Raw genomic sequence first — 19158 nt, 5'->3', positions numbered from 1 at the left:
CCTCCCTCCACTGCAGCCCAGGCTCTGCAGCCTGGCACCTCTGGGGAGTGAAACGCCTCCCTACACTTGTGTTCTCCTTCCTGGGACAATCACACTCTGTTGTAGACATGTTGCTGTGGTTACAGGTCCTGGAATAGTCAGGATGAACAATTTCTCAATCAGATAAATTGGCAATCCTTCACTTGCTTCTCTGCTGCAGGACAGAGAACTAAAAGGTAAGTTCAGGTGAGGTGATCCAGCCAGATTTATTCCAGTTGTACAGTGTGGGAGGGAAAGGTAAAAACCTGACAGCTGGGTAGGAGATGTGGCCCTGATTTATCTGGAATGGACACTGGAACTCCAAGGTAAGAAGGAGAAGAAGAAGAAGAAGGAGGAGGAGAAGGAGGAGAAGAAGAAGAAGAAAGAAGAAGAAGGAGAAGAAGAAAGAAGAAGGAGGAGAAGAAGAAAGAAGAAGAAGAAGGTGGAGAAGTAGGAGGAGAAGAAGGAGAAGAAGAAGAAGAAGAAGAAGAAGAAGAAGAAGAGAAATTTATTTCCTGACTCTCATATCTATAGACTTTCAAAAGTGACAGTGGATTACAGGATGAAATTACCACCTCTCCAACAACACTGGTCAAACGAACAGTCCATCAAATTTCTCCTCCTCCAAAGAATGTAAAAGCAAAAATTATTTACATGAAAGTGTGTGAGAACCTTCATTACAAGAATGTAAACATCAGAAGGCTTAGAAGAACTTAGAAGAACAGGGTGACAACCATGACCTGGGACATGTGCCCTGTCCTGATTTACCCACCAAGCCAACCTTGCTGCCAGCAGCCCTTCCAAAGGCAGCCTGCCCTGTGTCTGGGTTACTGCAGGGAAATACCTTGGCTTTTTTTGTCACCTCCTGCTTCTGGCACTCAGCTCACACTGATCTGTTTTGGCACAGACCTCTTTGCATCTTTGATTTTTATTTGCTCGCCCCTCACCCTGCCCGGCTCTTCTGCGTGTTCTGATGAGGTCGCCTTGCTGCTGTCCGCAGGCAGGAGATGAGAGCCGGGCTCAGGCCCCAGGTCGTGCCCAGAGCCAGGCTTTGTGCTCGGCGGCTGCAATCCCTGGCTCGCAGGGACTCGGCTCCAGTTACGCGTGCTGGCGTCAGGCAGGCTCTGCAGAGCGCTGCAGCTAAAAATAAAAGCATCCAAAGCACAAACCCCGAAGAGAGCGGGATATTAAAATTCCAGGAAAGCTGGAGGAAAAGCTGGAGCAGCCCCGGGGGGAAAGCACCTACATTTTGGGCGGTTTAAACTGAGCCTCTGGGTTTGCCTGTTTTTAGGCCTGTCGCCCGTGTGACCCTCAGGGCCCAGCCTGCGGCTCCAGGTGTTTGTGCTCAACAGAGAAGGCTTTGGAGCCTTTTGGGAGGCAGAACCATCGGCCCTGCTGGCCCCGAGACCTCCCAACCCCAGGCACACCTGGCTCAGCCTTGGGATTCCCCTGGGATCCAAACCCCTGGATGGTGCTGGGTGTGGGAACACGGTTCTGGTGAGTCCTGAGGGGTCTGATGGGGGGAATGGGTTTTTCACGGCTTTTGCAGCACCTTTAATTGTCTGGAAGGTTAACAATGGATCTGTGAATCCAGGCTAAAGGGTCAGGATTAAACACTTACCAAACCTGCTTCCAAAGGTTAAATTAATTAGTCTGCAATCAGATGGAAAAGCCCCAGTGCTATTTCTAAGGGGCGGTTTGTGCATTTTGTATGAAGGATTTGGTGGAAATTTCCACATTTTCTGAGCACAATCATAATCTAATAATCTCTGAAATTGTCGTTTTCTATTTAAATATTAAATAGATACAGGGATTAATGTTTACCAGGTACAGAGTTGTATTTTGGAGCGTGACTGCCCTTTCCTGGAGCAGCACGGTTCCATTTCACGCTGGCAGAACGCTTGCCTTTGACCCGACTGCAAAAACCCTTTCCAGGTTTAATCGAAGCCTCTTTTAAAGCAGGAGCTTTATCTCTGCCTCCGTTTTGGGTGCTTTGAAACTAAACCCGCCAGGAGTGTGAAAGAGAGGTTTAAAAGCAGCCGTGTGTTTGCATAACAATGGATTACATCCACACGGTCCCGGGGCTCCCAGAGCGCCGGGAGCTCCCTGCATGTGGGCCAGGAGTTTCCAAATGATGGCTGACATTGATGAGTGCAAAGGCCTGGCTTTTCCGAGTGTGCCAGTTTAATCCTGCCTCTCGTCGGGGTTTTGGGAGCGCTGGGAGTCACAGGAACACAGGATGAATGGTTTGAAGACCTTTAGGATGAGCTGGTTGTGGAGCTGGGCCTGGCCGTGTGCTCAGGGGCTGCCCCGAGGGGCTGCACGATGGGCCCGGGGCCAGCACCTGCCTGGTGTGTGCTCTGGGGCTTGCTTGGCTTCTTTGGGGAAGCCCAGGGCACTGGGAATATTTCCCTGTGTTCTTCACCTTAAGAACAGCAGCTCCTTCTGAAGGAAGCTGGAGGTGACTTCTGCCAACATTATTTGGGTGTTTTTAATGGGTTCATGGAATATCTGAGTCAGGAGGGACCCACAGATCATCCAACTCACGCCCTGGCCCTGCACAGACAGCCCAGGTCCCCTGTGCATCCCTTGGGCAGGGCTATCCCAGCACTGGATGTGCAGTGTGTGATGTGTGTCACCTTCTCGGGCAGCTCCAAATCTGTCCCTCTGTCCCTCGTGCAGCTCCACTCCTTATTCAGGACTTTTCCTCCTGGTCCGAGCTCTGTCTCCCAAAATCAGCTCAGTTTTTGTTAAAAGAGTTGCCTGGTACAAATCAGGTGTTCCCACATTAATTTTCTAGCAGCAGGTGCTGGGAACAGCTTCAGGGTGTGCGCAGGGTGCAGTCAGAGCTACCAACATCCTGTAGGTTTTTGGGCAGGAAATTATCCCACTATTCTCTGAAAATCTGCAATGCTCACTGACCTCAAGGTTAGCCCCGTACTGATGTATTTCAGCCTCACCTCACCTCTCCAGCAGAATTAGAATTAGCCCTCCAAAGAGCTGGGCCAGGCTCGCTTTTACTGCTTCCTGCAGTCATTAATTAAGGTAGCAGCTAATTTTGTATGGGATCCTTTATTTTATATATGGCTGTATTTTATAGAATGATTGCTGGAGCAAGTTGGATGTGTTGCATCTTGAGTATTACTGAGGCTGGCAAGCAGCCAGAACAACCAAGGAGCAAAACTTCCAGGCAGTTTTCCATATCTGCAGTAAAACTTAAGTCTGCAGCAAAGTTATCTGAGGAATTCAGGCTGTGGACAACAAATGGAAAGGGAATGACACAGATATCAGGGCGGGGAAAAAAAAAAGTGAAGTATTTTATGCTTTTGGACAGCTTCCTGCAGTTATATCACTGCATTTCTATTATTCCTCAGCAAAATCAGAGACAGCAGATTGCACTTGAGCAGCTCCAGTCATTCCTGGCAACCTGGGGAAATCCAAGTGAGCTGAGAGAGGTGGATCAGAGGTGATTCCCCACCCTTGTCCATTCATTCCAGAGTGAAATGGCCAGGACCAACATGTTGTGGATATTTCCCAGTGTTTTAATTACATTGTGCCTCCTCTTTGGCACAGTTTGTTGAGTATTCCATGTTTTTTTTTAAGAACAAGGAGACTGAGCTTACTGTGTTTTGAATGTCAGAGCACATTTCAAGGGAAAAAGAAAATCCCTAAAACTCTTTGCTCCACAAACAGCGAGACTAAAGCAGTTTCACCACTGATTTATGTGGTCTCATCCCTAAAGCACCTCTGCTATAAGGATAACTACATATATTTATATGTAAGGATAAATAAATAAATACATATATATATAAAAGGATAAATGTGTATATATAAGGATAAATAAATAAATATATAAAGGGATATATATATATATATATATAAAAATATATATAAAAATAAGGCTATCTTAACTGTGATTCTCATTTCAGGGGGCAAACCCCTCACGTGCTGGGGCTCATTCAGCCTCAGGTATGTGGGCACTGACCAGCCTGCTGCATAAACAGGAATATTTGGTGCCTGAGTTCTTTCTTTCCTTCAGCTGAGGAATGAACATGGTTCCTTTTTCTGTCTTCAGCTGCTGACTTCCAAGAAACTTTAGAAAATTAATTTTTCTTGAGGCCTTGACTCATGTGTCAAATATGTATGAAATTTGGAGCAGGAGATAGACTGAGCCATTACATAAGCTTCCTCTCCTTAGGAAAGCAACCTAATCAAGCTTTTTCCATAAAAACTCCCCACCCAAATGACTGGAAATGGAGTTTTTTTACAAACACAGACCTGTGCCAAACAACAGCCATCAGAACCCCCCGGCCAGTGTCCTTTTTCTTGGCAGGGATACCTGCTTGTGCTGGACAATGGAGCACATTTTGTCCTCTGTGTTGAAAGAGGAGTTTACAAGTTAAACCTAACGTCAAGTTACATTCCCAATCCAAATCCCTAATAAGCTACCATTCATCAGGCTGGGGGAGAAAGAATAACAAAATGGAAGTGCATTAAGTTTATTTCCCCAAATGTTCTGTTGCTGTATTCTCCCCTCTAAGCTCCAAGGGCATACTGCATTTCCCTTCTCTGACAGGTATCCCATATTTCCTCACAATCTGAAGGAAGAAGGTTGGGATGAGTGTTTCGGGCTTTGTAGACTGGATTACTGTGGTTAATCAGTGTAGTTAATTAATGTAGGCTCCCTGCCCTGCACACCGTGGTGAAGGCAGCACTCCCTCTGCTCCTGGGCTCTCTGGTCATTGATGTGCTCGCTGCCTCCCTCACCTCTGAAGCCTAAATGTGACATTTTTCACTTTTTCCCCACCTCCCTCTGGTTTGGATTGTGCTGGGGTGTGCTCTGTGCTCCTTCCTCACTCTGGGGGAACATGAGAATGTTGCTGTGCTTCTCCTCCTGAGCACTGAGCTGCCACATCCCTCCTGGTGGGGCAGAGAAAGCCCCAAAGAGGAGCAGAGCTGCCAGCAAAGCCCAGGGATGGAGCGGCATCCACTCCAAAATGCACTGCACTGATCCTTGCACAAAACCCTGCTGTAGTTACACAGCTCTCCCATAAAAGGTGTTTGGGCTTATTTCATTTTTCATCAGAGTGGAAGTTGAATTAAATCCTTGTTCATTTTGATGCCCAGGATGATATTAACTTTTGCAGTCAGTTGGATACCAGCAGATTCAGTTTGACACTCAGGTTTAAGCCTTGCTCATTTTGATCCCACAAGGTGTCCAGGAGTCCCTGCTGGAAGAACCTCATGTCTGAGGGTCCCAAGCTTGTCACCTCCTCTGAATATTTCCAGCCAGGAATCACCACTCTTTCTCCTTGCCTCAAATATTTTGTTACCCTGGTAGCAGGAAGTGTATTGGGGGCATCAAGAGAGAAACCTTTTTACTTAGGAGGCTGCAGAGAAAGAGTCCAGAATTCTGTCAGAACGTTCTATTCTATTCTATTCTATTCTATTCTATTCTATTCTATTCTATTCTATTCCTCTTGCCCCCTTAGCAAGAAGGAAGTATGATGGTTCCATAAAGAATGTGGGCTTTTATACAGAATACATCCCTCTGGTGCCCAAACCCTCTGGTATGTGAAATGATTGTTTGCTTAACAAAAGGAAAAACAAAAAATGCAAAGTTTTTGCAAGCCCTGGCTTTGCGTGCCCCAAATGCCAGGGAGGCACCTGCACAAATATTGTTTGCATACAAATAAATTTGTGTACACAGAGGTGGAGAAGAAAAAGAGAATCTAAAAGCTGAACCACTCCACAGGAGCCAAGCTCTCCAACTCTTTCAGTATGTAATTACTGAAACAATTACTGAAGGAACTGTATTAAAGGAAAAAGAGAATAAACATTTTTAATGAAGGCTGCCAGGTTCACACTCTGAGACTTCCCTGGCATTTTTAACCTGTTGACTGAATTTGAAGCAGAGTATTTTTAGCTGCACTGTAGGTTGTTTTTGCTTTTGTAAAATGTCTCTACACCCCCTCCAGCCTTTCCACCCACTGTCTCCAGTGCTGATGGAAGCACCACACACATACAGACTGGCTCGTTTTTTCTCACTTTCACTCCTTAGCACATACATGGGAATAATTTCACTGGTTTCACTTGAATTTATAATCTATTTGTCCACCAGTGCACCAGTACCTAACCAGCTGGCTAAAACCTGAGTATCCTCCCAGAACTTTCACACAGAAAATTGTTTCACTTTTTTTTTTTTTTTTTTTTTTTTTTTTTTTTGGTTAGGAAATCTGTAGTGGATTTGAAATGAACTTTGTAGTTTTGAGCACTGAAAGCCAGGGAAGAGTTTTGGGTACAGAAGCTGGGATGTTGAGGCAGAGAAAGCAGTGCTGCTGTTTGGATAAAGGTTAGCCCAGACTTTGTTACAAGTCCTGTCCTTCCTGTGCATTCCAAAAGCCAAGCTCCAGGTGCTGGGATTGGTGATATTTCTGGTGTCATAAGTGGAACAAGGCAGAGGCCACCATGAAAGAGGGGCTTGACACCAGGATGCCAGCAGGGAGAAGAGTCTCTCAAAGTGAGGGAAAGACGAGGAGTTGATATTTTCATATTTCAGTCCAAGCCCTTTCTTTGGTTGCCACAGACCCATTGTCACTCTGTGCTGATCTGCATTTCATCCTGCAGCCTCCTCCCACTTTTCCATGGCATTGGCCTTGGCCAGCTGCTTCTGAACAGCAAATCTTCCCAAACTGAGGCAGAGGAGGATCCATGGGAATGCCTTTGCCCAAGTGCAAAGTGCCAGCAGCAAGAATAACCCTGGTTTTGCAAAAGGGGGAACAAAAAGTGTGTCCGGCTGAAGGTGCAGAATTGCTCAGCAGCAGCAGCAGCAGCAATTGCTCTCTGAGGCTCTTCTTGCCTTACTAAATCAAGTCAACACTTGCTCAATGATCAGGATCTCTCCCAGTTTCCATCTCGTGCTGCAGCTCAGAGCAGGAGGCTCCAGGAGGCTGTTCCTCTCCTCAGAGCTCACAAGCAGGGCAGGGATGGGAGCAGAAGCAGCTCTCCTGCCCAGGGTGTTGCTGAAACCTGCCACCTGGAAATCCATTCCTCCTTGGGGATGGACCCTCCCCTCTGGAGTCACCTGCAGCAGATGTCGCTCTGATTTTTTAAGGTTTTCTAAGCCTTCTGATGTTTGCATTCTTGTACCAAACTTTCTCACACACTTTCTATAAACAACTTATTGTTTTGAATTGTTTTGTGGAGGAGGAGAAATTTGATGGACTGTTGGTTTGTCCAGTGTCATTGGAGAGGTGGCACTTTCACCCTCCAATCCACTGTCACCTTTGGAAATCTATAAATGTTGGAGTCAAAAAATCAACTTCCCTTTTTCTACCTTGAGAGCAGCAGCGTGTCCACGTCGTGTTATTTCGTGTCCCATAGCGACAGCAGGTGAGGGATTCCTTGGGTGTACCAGACACTTCATTTACCTCTGGGCAGAGGGCAGAGGAATCACAGGTTAGTGAGGCAGTTCAAAAGGAAAAAACCCAGGGCAATTAGGGAGCCTTGACAAGCAGGAGATGAATTCCTGCCAGGCTGCATTCTGGGCTGCTGGGACCAGCTCCCAGTGCCAGCAGATGACACCCAGAAGAAGTGCAAGGCTTTGATTTTGAAATCGTACACATAAATATGTACACACAGATATGTATTTTATCTGAGGGAAGATTGTAATCATTGTTTAATCAAAGGTGAAATTTTCAAGGTGCAGGAGGAACTCCGTCCTTCAGATTATATATTAAAGTTGGATGTGTATTTCTAAATCTGGTTTTGTTGTTTTAACACGTGGACATGGCTTTACTTTTACTTTCATTAATAATATACTGGTCAGTACAAAAATATATGGTTGCTGTCCTGAGAAAGCCATTTAATGCATGATAAGTGGGGCTGTGTTAGTTGTGAAAAGTATTTAAATACCACAGTTAATTTTGCACATGGATGGAGATAGCTCTAGTTCTTTGTGTGGAAACACAAGGTAGGCAAGAGACTCTTGGCACAGTTTTGTGTCCCTTTTGAAGGCATTCAGCTCACAGAATAAATAAATAGTGCCTATTACATAAATATCAAAGCCTATGTTGAGCAGTCAGAGCTGGGGAATTGACCCAGCCCCTGGTCAATTAATTCACACACCAGGGATGTGCAGGCTCACTGGCTATTTCAGCTCTTCCTCTGCCCAAATTAACTCCTTCCTCAAATTTTCCACCCCACACTGAGGGGTGGATGATGCTGAGGGAGGGTATGGGCACATGGGAGAGGGGATTCTTGCAGCAGTTTTATTCCTGAGAAAATACCAGACTGCATTACAGGAGTCAACGTTCCTGTGTCCTGAGATTAAAAAAACCCAGTAGATTTGATAATCATTCCTTTCTCCTAAATCATCTGAAGGAGTCTGAAAGGCTCCTAAAAATGATCAAATTCATCATGTGCTACTTTATTATTAATTTATTATTCTTAGGTTTTCACAGGATTCAGTTCTCTCAGAAGAGTTCAGAACCAGCTCAGTGCAGTGTTTCGTATGTGAGTGAATGAAGGAAAACCATTTCTCTTTTCTATCCTCACAAACCTTTCTCTGAGGACACTCTAATCCCCAGGGCTCTGAGATCCCATTAGGGCAGTTAAAGGTGTCCTGCTCCTGTGTTATTTCCTGCAGGCTGCTCCCTTCTCCTGTGCATCAGCAGCTGCAGCCAAGGGATGCAGGAGTGAACTGAACCAGCGGTGACTTGAGCACCTGCTGGGGAGAGTGGCTGCAATCTGAAGGAAGTGTTTCCCCTGGCTAAAAAGCCAGCCTGGCAACAGCTACCTCTGCAGAGAGGCGGCCCCCAGTTTCAAAATCCAGTTCAGAGTGTCCTGCCTTGCTGGTCACTGCCCTGCCCACCTGCCAGGACACAGCTGGAAGAACCAGCTCGGTGTGGAGCTGTGAGAAACAGCCCCAAACCTGACTGAATTCCCCCCAGCTGCCCCCTCAGCCTCCCTGCCAGCTTCCTGGGCTTAATCACTCTCCCATCCTGCCTCCCACTGTTTTCCAGCACCTTTGTGGATCTGGTTTCTCTCACAGGCTTTGCATTTGGGTTCCTTCATCCATTGCCAAAATTCCACAGTTCTTTCCTCAAATCCAAAAGATGCTTTGCTTACCTTTTCCTGGTTCCCTCTTTGACCCAATTCTACCACCACAGAGCTGAAGGAATGCAGTGACAGCCTCAGCTCTGCCAGGAGAATTCCACCAATTAATATTTGGTTCGGGAGCTGATGGATGAGCAGATGCAACTTCAATTCAAAACTGATGTGCTAACAAGGGCTGGTGGGAAATTTATTATTTCACCAAAGAATGACTTGGATTCTTGAGTGCAGGCTAATGAAGAACTACTGGTACACAAAGTTTTACACATTTAGGTCTTAATTGGAAACTTGTTCAATATTGTTTATGGAATTGTCCTGATTCAGATGTGGCTGTTACACCACTTTTGTTCAGACCAAATAGATGCCAAGGCACAGAATAAACACTGATATCTGATCACTGGAAATGATTCCTGACTAAGGTGTTTATTTATGGACAGAGATACCAGGGATGAACCATGCAGTCAGCAGGACCATCATTCTTTGATACAGTTGAAATTAATCCCTTGTGTGAAATGAACCCTTCACACTAATACTTCTTATCCAGTGCTTGCCTCTCTTCCTATTTTCCACACCTTTCTATTATTAGCTATCAATTTATATGAAAAATGTCCCTTGATGTATTGCTCTGTGCCCCTTTGGCTGTGGCAAACTGCTCCAAATGCCACCTTTGTGCATCCTGCACCTCCAAGTGTGAGTGGATGCACACTCAGCAGAGACATTCTGTCATCAGCTTTTTATTCTCCTGGTTTCAGCTACACACTGAAAACTCAGATTATAAAAAGATATGATCTCATTGCTGAAGTGTCTCCAACCACCAGTGGACTGAAATTGTTTTTCCTTATTCAAAAAGCAAAATGCAGCATTTCACAGCTCTTTTGAACACGGTTGTGGAACTCTTAATTCAATATTTGTAGCTTGTACACCCCTGTTGTGCTGGATTTAAAAAAGGCTCAAGGGAAGATGAAAACTTGGCCATGTCAGTAGAGGTGTGGTGGTTCCTCTTCTCCAGGAATAAGACACAGGTTGTTCAAGTCAGGAGGGAAAATTATTGAAAAACTGGGAGTTTATGGTGCTTGTCTTGTCCACAGTCACTTTTATGCAAATAGTGACCAGAGATCATCCAAGAAAAATGTATTTCCCAAATCTTAGGGCCAGTACCTGTGCTCAGAGACTGAACTAAGCAGGAAATTCCATTAGCAGTAATTCCTGCACTGTTCCTTCATCACCACCATCAAACCTCTCCAGGTGCTGCCCTGGAGTTTCACATGCAGGGTGTTCCAACACTCCCAGCAAAGCCTCCCTGTGTGGAGGCACCTCAGCTTTGATCTTGTTCCATCTGGAGCTCAGGAAAACTCACTGGAGTCATCTCAAGCAGGAGTACATGATGTTTTAGGGAACATGTATATATTATTGTCCTGGTTTGAAAGGACAGGTGTTTGCTAAGGAAGGCAGGAGCCTCCCTTGGAATGGAAAATGTAAACCCCCATCCCTCTGAATTATTATAATTTTGAAATTAAGGGGTTCTCAGGCAAAGATATGGGAATAGGCACACCCCCAGCCACACCTTGTATTGCACCCTAACACAACTGTTTACACTAAAGCTGCTTTCTGGGCTGACATTCATGATAAATGTTCCTTTAACTCCATTTCCCTGTGCAAAACCTGGCAGGGCCATTTTGTGATCACATCTTCTCTTGCTGTGGAGCAGAAATTGTGAGCATTCAACTGCAAAAACCCTCTTCATGCATCTGGTTTGAAGTGAGCACAAAGATAATACAAAACACTCAGATTCTCTTGTGTTCCTTTAATTTCAGTGCTCAGAGTCCCATAAATTACCACTTGATGGGCCTTTAAGATTCTGCTTCAGTGGAATTTATTGGGCAATATCAAAAGCAAGCAAACAAGTGGAGAATGAAACCCAGCTTCCAATCTCAGGGTAGTGTTCCATGCTGAATTGTCCACAGAAACTGTAATTGCTTTCTAGCAGGAAGCAAAAGATGTTAAATCTCTTTCAAAAGTAGAAATTAGTCATGCACAGATCAAAATCTATTCATATGCAAAGACCACTCATCAATAAATTGCAGCTGCCTGAAAATAGCTGCAAGCCAGTGGAGAATATTCTGTGTGTTTGTCAAGTTAATCACTAACATAAAATTGCATGTTGGATGACACTGATGGAGCTCATGATTTTCAAATATTTCCTTGGCCTACAGAGTGATTACTTAAAAAGTATTTCTTCAGAAAAAGAACTCATTAAGGACCTTTTTGACAAAATGCTTTTTCATTGGAAAACAAGATTCACACCCAGTTCTGCATGGAAGGTTCAAAGTTTTGCATGGAAACCAATTTATTTTGGTGAAACTTTTGTAAAGGAAGGTCTCAGAGCTCTAATTCTAAGTTTCTGGTTTAGATGAGGCGTCCCTTCATTCCAAATTATCACGTAGTCCAGGCCAATTGCTCCGAATAAAGAAGTTCCAGGATTTTGCTCCTATTTTTTGTGGATTTATACAAAGTAAACCAGCTCCATCAGGAGAGACTTAAAGACAAAAAAACCCCAACCAATCAAACAGACAAAAAAAAACCAAAAAAAACCAAAAAAACCCCCAAACTAAACAAAAAAACCCAAAAAATAAACAAGAAGACAAAAAAGCCCCAACCAATCAAACAGACAAAAAAATCCAAAAAAAACCAAAAAAAGCCCCCAAACTAAACAAAAAAAACCCCAAAAAATAAACAAAAAAACCAAGCCAAACCAAAACAAACAAACAAAAAAAAAAAAAAAAAAAAAAAAAGAAAGGAAAAAAGCAAAACCAGCCAAACTGCTGGCTCTCCCAGAGCCCCTCACACAAAGCCCAAACCCAGGGACATGTGGAAAACTCCCAGCAGAACTGGAGGCTCCAGCTCAGCCTTTCTAGCCCAGTGTCCCCAAACCCTGTGACCTCCCTGGGTCATGTGAGGATGGGCATGGTTCTTGTGAGGGTTTGAGAAGTTCCAGCTCCTGTGGGGATTTGAGCCCAGCTCAGGACAGGACGGGACCCTGTGAAATGCTGATTTCCTCTTGCTGCACGCTGCAAGCAGCAGCAAGGCTGGGACAGAGCAGAATAACCCAGAGTGAAACGTGGGGCACTGGAGGAGCTCTTGAATTTGACCTGAGAATGGTGCTCATGACCTAAGATATCCCCTCATCTTCTGGGCACAGAGGGAGAACAACAAACAGGACTAAACAGGGTTATCTATTTTTATTTTAGTGTGATCTCACAGCTGTGGTTTGATGCTTTGGAAGCTCCAGGTGTACAATACAATCCAGATGTACAAAACCAGATAATCCCTGTTTTCATTCCTTGCTACTTCACACTATTTGCCACCTGGTCCCCACTATCACTAACAAAGTCATTTTGCCATTCTAGGAAATCTCTTTATTGCCTTTAACTTAATCTCAGAGCCAGTAAAGCATTTCAGATCTGCTAATTTCAATTACTCCCTTGAGTGACTTGGCTGAGTAGTTTCTGGTAGAGCCACAATTTGAGCCCTTCTCTGCCTTAAATCCAAAGCCTTTGTAGTTGTTACTCATTATCATCTAAAATTTGCCATGATATTGTTGTGCATATTTTCATTGTGCATTCTGTCTAAAACCACAATATTTCCTTATTAACACACAGCTCTGTGAAGGGAATTAAGTGGCACAAAGCGTCACACTTGAATATTCAGGTAGTCTAGAAAGGAAACGTGGGATTGATGGAGCTGGGTGATGAGAGTCACTTCACCAGGCAGGAGCTGGGAGAGGCTCCAGCCCCACCAGGCTGTGGCCAAACTCCTCCCTGCTGTCATCGTGGGGGACAAACGCACAATCACTGCAGGGGCTGATTTAAATTCAAGATCACTTCTAAAAGATGGACCTGGCATGCCATGTTCAGCTCACAGCAGAGCCACTTCGTTGTCTGTTTTTTCATAAAGGACATTCTAAAACTTTTTTTTCCCCTCATTTCTGGCTATATTCCATGCTGGAAGGAGCAATACTTCTCTCATGTGGTTAGAAATACCCACTTGGCCAATGATCTCATGCAGCAGGGCTACGGAATGATGCTCTCTGCTGCCATCAGTGATTAACACACTGCATCCAGCCATTAATTACCTTTAACCAGCTCAGCACTCTGGTCTTTTCCAGTGTATTCTAATGGAAATCCCAAAAGTTGTTGTATTTTTTTATTATTTTTGGCCAGTCACAGCTCAGCACTCTGGTCTTTTGCAGTCTATTCTAAATTTTTAAAAAATTATTTTTAACCAGTCACAGCTCAGCACTCTGGTCTTTTGCAGTCTATTCTAAATTTTTAAAAAATTATTTTTAACAAGTCACAGCTCAGCACTCTGCTATTTTCCAGAGTATTCTAATGGAAATCTGAAAAGTTGCTGTATTTTTTAAATTATCTTTAACCAGTCATAGCTCAGCACTCTGGTCTTTTCCAGTGTATTCTAATGGAAATCCCAAAAGTTGTTGTATTTTTTTATTATTTTTGGCCAGTCACAGCTCAGCACTCTGGTCTTTTGCAGTCTATTCTAAATTTTTAAAAAATTATTTTTAACAAGTCACAGCTCAGCACTCTGCTATTTTCCAGAGTATTCTAATGGAAATCTGAAAAGTTGCTGTATTTTTTAAATTATCTTTAACCAGTCATAGCTCAGCACTCTGGTCTTTTCCAGTGTATTCAATGGAAGTCTCAAAAGCCATTGTATTTAATTTCTGGCTCACTTAGAAGTGGTTTAAGGATTATATTTTTAATAAAGGCTCTTGGAAATATTTTGGATTTTGGGGAGCCTTATCCTGGAGCACGCTGCCGTGGGGGTGCAGGCTGGCCAGGCTGAAAAGCCACCCCTGCCCTGTGCTGCATCCTGGTTTCCTGGGTACCTTTGTTTCCAACACGTGAGAGAAAATAAAACCTCCTTTTGCATGTGAAGAGCCGTGCAGTGAATTCCTGCGGGCAGGACTCGGGGTGGGGCTGCTGGACACTCCAGGAACAGCAGGAATTCAGAGGCTTTGTGACCCTGCATTTCATCAGAAATAAAGGTGTTCCACCACTTCCATGCAGTGATTCCCTGTTCTGCCGCAGGACACAGCTGGAGCATCAGGAGGGCACAGCTGAACTCCCCTGACCTGGCCCACTGCCCTCTGTGTTGATTTCTGCTTTTTCCTAGAGTTTGGCTGAATAGAAACTTTTCAGTTTAAAAAAAGCAAGGATTTATTCCACATTCACATGACATCACCCCATGTGACTGCCTGGGGGGTTATTTTTGTAGCCTGCGGTGATATCACTGAGTTCCTAGAATCAGGCTGATAAATTTTAGCACTGAACATTTATTTAGTTGGGGAACTTCTGTATTTTTTTTTTTAACTGCAGAGTTCCTTATTTTACTTCTCTTTTAGGCCTGGCTTTCTGCAAACTGTCTGTTGGGTTCAGTCTGCTGTTCTGTCCAGAAAACCTGCAGGGGAAAATGTTATTTCTCTCTCCTCTCCCATCCTCTTTCTCCTTTCTGTTTTTTCTTCGTAATTTTATATATTTGTGAGAAATCTGGGATGACAACCCTTTAAACTTGCTTTTTAAAAAGATCTTGCACACTTTCATGGGGCTTTGTGTTGCCAAGCTCTATATAAACAAAAACTCTGTGTTCAACATCTTTTCATATACTCTCTGCACCTTTGTCCCAGAATTAACACCCCAAATGTTTCCTTAGGATTTACCTGTCAAGGATTTGCAAGTTATTTGTAGAATTTTTGTAAACACAGCACAGGGTTTTTAACCCTTCATTAAACCATGTGAGTTTTCTGCTTTACTGTGAAAGCCAGTCCTAAATATTGATATGTCATATTGGTATTTCTTCTGTGCTGGAGAAACAACTCTGTGTTTATCCTACTTAATTAAACAAAGGTCAAGCATGGCAAAACGTGCTCTCCAGGATTTTGGGAGGGAACCAGAGCATCACTAAAGCTGAGCCATAATTATGTTGAAAATCCTAGGCTGTCCTGGCTTAGCAGATCCAGATTCCAACAGCTCTGAAACATTTGGAGAACTGATCTGCATCTAAATCTTGTGTCCTAAATTCTTCTCAAATTAGGAGATGCACAAGTAATGTGTATTAATAAATACATTACTTATTTTTCAATAATAGATTATTGATTTTATCAATCTCTGCATTTCGAAGTAACAGCTAAAAGGATAAAATGCTTGCAGGTTGTTCAGAGACTCAACATAATCTAGAGATTTTTATTTAAAAAAAATAACTAGAAGGATCTTTCCCTCCAAATCTAAAAAGGATAAACAAAGTGCAAGATTAGCTGCCAAGAAGCAATTTGTCACAGTGTAAGTTGTTTCTAAATGACAATTTAAAAACTCTTGGCTCTGGTATTTCAAATATAAAATCATAGTAAGCTGAACACAAATCCCAAATGGCAATTTTGAGAAATCATAAAATTTCAAATGCTCAGAAATAGAAAATCAGCCTCCAATTCAGGTGAACCTTTCATGGATTGTGACAAGACTGGAGGTCACAGTGGGAGAAATACCCTTTGTGTTTGCCTGCAGCAGCCTGCCGGATCCCTGTCCCTGGGTGTGCCATGGCTTGATAGAGAACCTCCACAAACACCCAGCACAGCCCCTGCTCTCTGAGCTTCTCCATTTCTTACTCAAATCCTCGCAGTCCCTACAGGATGAGGATGTCAGAGGTGCTGCTCCTATGAAAATAAAGTTATTTTTTCTCTCATCCTTTTCTCACCCCAGCTGAAGAGTGCTAATGCCTTCAGCTGCTTCTCATGCTGGTTTAGATCTCCCCAAATCCCTGGTGCTCTTTTCTGTTCCTCTGAGCTTTGTTACGTACCAATGGCAGTGCAGGAACACAACATGCTGTGTTCAAAATGTGGGTACATCCTTAAATTCTGCAATTTAAGTAAAATACTCTCTCCTGTTTTGTTGTCATCTCTCCCCATCCTAAAGTCCTGGCATTGTTTCTTGTTTGAAGCATTGCTGAGCACTCAGCTGGCATTTTTAGGGAGCTCTTCCCAGTAAATCCCACCTGTCTTTGGTTGAAAAGAGCTAAGCCAGAACCCCTGACTAATCACACACACACAGAGTTTAATTTAGGTTGTCTTTTCCTAGACTGTTGCTCTGCATCCACTTCCATAAAGTGTAATCAACAATTTCGTCATCTGATATTGCACTTTTTCAATGTCTGTCTTTTAGTCTCAAGTATCTTGAAAATTTTGTTTATCAGCACATTTTCTTGCCTTCCAATTTACTCCTGTTGTTATTTTTATAACATTTTGAAGAAGGTACGTGAGTTTTCTTCAAACCAGCTAATAGCTGTGGCAGGTAAATGAATTATAATGTATATGGAATTTTGAACAAGAGATTAAAACATAATTAACGTCTTCAGCTCTGACTGTATCTAATGATATTGCTGCTCATGTGAGTGTGATGAACAGCTGAGTAAGCAGGGCTGCCCTTTGAGATCGACTTTGCATATGCAAAAGCTGCTCTTTGTGGGATCAGTTTCCAGCTGCTCAGGCTGCAGGTTCCCAGCCAATAACTCGGCTCATGGGCTGCTGCCAAATGGGGAGATTCCAGTCCCTGCACACCTCAGCCTGCCCTGGCCTTGCTCAAGGAGAGCTGGGCTGGTGTTAGTCAGGAAAAAGAAATAAAAAACAAAATCTCACTCAGTGTGAGCGCTGCTGCAGGGTGAGAGGGGCAGAGAGGGCTGCAAGGGGAAAAGGGACTGTCCCTTTGGCACCCTCTGGATTTTACATCCTTGGCAAGTCTTCTTTTACAAAATACTATCTTTGGTGTGTTCTTTTTTTTTTTTTTTTTGAAAGAGTGCCCAGGTTTCTGCTGCAGCAGAACAATCCAATTACTCAGGCTATAATTACAGGTACATGTACTGTTCATCTGCACCTCAACCCTAAAGCACAGCACTGCTCCTGCTTTTGATTCACAGAGGAAAAGATGAGGTCCAGGGAATTTAACCAAACAGTGCTTTTCTCTTTTCTTGACCAAATCGTGGTTTTCTCATTGAAACTCGAGCCTTTGACAGAGCTGCTGGTCAGACCTGTGCCTGCTGCAAGCACATCACCTGGGAGGAGCTTCCACCCATACTGCTGGTGCTTGTACCTGGAAATTAAGCCCAAAAATTCCAAGTTCTTTAAGGAAACTTGAAGCCTGACTCAGTTAATCTGTCTGATCGTGTGAGTCTAGTAAGAATTACTCACCAAAGCTTTTTAGCTTAATCCTGTGAGTGCTCAGCAGGGAAGCCCAGCTGGCTCCGGGTGGGAGCAGCTCCTGGGGCAGGTGAGGCAGAGTCTGGCACACAGCGATCCAGGCTGCCCGATAACAGCTGCTTGTTCACCCTGCCAGCACCAGCCAGCAAACCACAGCAACCAGCCCAGGGGAAGCTTAAAACTCCAGCAGCTGGGGCTGTCAGAAGGTAGATGTGTGGCACAGCAACAGCTGCTGCACTGTGGAGTGAATTATGCTTCACACTGCCTTTCCTAATGACAGTCATTAATTTGAAAATGCTAATGAAGAGCAGGGCTGTTATGCCTTGTAGTGAATAGTTGTGGTAAGAATGGTATTTATAGGCTGATTGCTTTGAAAGTTTTCTGCTGCATTAAGTCGCTGTGAAAGGATAATTCCATATTCTTGCCTCCTGTGATAAAAGTTTTCTTGGAACTGCTGTTCCTTCAGTAAAGAACGTGGTATTGAATGGAAAACTACCAATTTTCATAACAACAAAATTGTTAATTTCAATAACCTGCATAAAGGGTTATTTACAATGCTGCTCAACTTTGGCTACCTAGGATTTTACATCCTTGTCTTTTCCAAAATAGTGTTTTCAATAATTCTTATTTTTTGAAAGCCTGCCCAGGTTTCTGCTGCAGCAGAACAATCCCATTTACTCTGGATTAGTGAATTCTACAATAGCAGCTACTTCCAGACCCAAAACTGCAAAGTAAAGGTAATTAGGGCATCGTGGCTCCTTGCCAAATTCCAAAGCAGCCTTCCTTGGCAATTATCATCCCAACTGTTTCATGTGAGTTGCTCCACAGCAGTTCCACTTTCCTCTAGGAAGAGGGATTTTACAGAAAGGGAGTCGGAGCAATTCCTACCTCTTGCCTATTTTATTATTTATTGTTCCATATCACTACACAGCAGTGGCATATTTTGTGTAAATTCTTTCCATTACTCACGAAGCCACAGAAACAGCTTGGAGCTTTCCTCAGAGAATTTTAACTTCCTGCAAAAACAAGCAACAAAAAGCTACCAGGAAAAGTAACCAAAGACTTTTAATCACTTGAGTCTATTTCCTGTCCCTAAGAGAAACTAGGATTTTCCACCTGCTAAAGTAAAATACTCAAGTGAATTACATTATAGTACAGTAAATAAATCCATGATATTTTATTGTGTCAAACAGGAGAATGGACTGTATTTCTTATCCTTACTCAAAGACTTCCAAGGATTGCTCCAGAAATGGCAAGTCCTCTTGAGTAGGTCTGTTTTATACAATCTCAATAATAAACTTTACTCTGATAGCACTAAAAATCTGAATTTAGGCATTTGGTTGTAATGGAAATATCCTGAACTCCCCTGGTGTAAACCAAGCAGAGGTGAATTTTTTTAAATAATACATTTAATACATAATAACAGATATACTGTATGTTATATTTGAAATATTAAATGTGCATATAAATTACGCAATTTTTATTTTGGATAAAACGATGGCTATAACCATCAATATTTCTTTAAGAATAAGTGCAGTTGACTGTTATCAAAAGATAAATGAAGAGGGAGAGGGGGAAAAAGAAGGCAAATAATTTTGCTTGCATTCTTGTCAGCCAAGAGCATGATCCTACTTGAAAACTTGATAAATCAAAATCCATTTCTTGAGGAAATAATTTATTGCTTTGTGCTGAATGTTTCACCCAAAAATTTAGTTTGAATAGGTAATTTTGAAGTCTGAGAGCTACAAGAAGTTAGATAATTTACC

General features: G+C 43.3%; 1 protein-coding gene across 1 annotated transcript in view; it reads left to right on the top strand.

The window, feature by feature from the left end:
- Positions 1-1229: 1229 nt before the first annotated feature.
- Positions 1230-19158, top strand: part of RAF1 (Raf-1 proto-oncogene, serine/threonine kinase) — a 62898-nt gene continuing 44969 nt past the window's right edge. The window contains exon 1 of the mRNA XM_041459128.1: positions 1230-1515. The gene's annotated coding sequence lies outside the window, so the exon portion shown is untranslated. The remainder of the gene's footprint in view (positions 1516-19158) is intronic.

This window comes from Pyrgilauda ruficollis, unplaced genomic scaffold (genome assembly GCF_017590135.1).
Source record: "Pyrgilauda ruficollis isolate IOZ18807 unplaced genomic scaffold, ASM1759013v1 scaffold131, whole genome shotgun sequence".
In the NCBI taxonomy this organism is placed as follows: domain Eukaryota; kingdom Metazoa; phylum Chordata; class Aves; order Passeriformes; family Passeridae; genus Pyrgilauda; species Pyrgilauda ruficollis.
The sequence above is the reverse complement of the archived record's forward strand: the minus strand, read 5'-3'. Positions and strand labels throughout refer to the sequence as shown.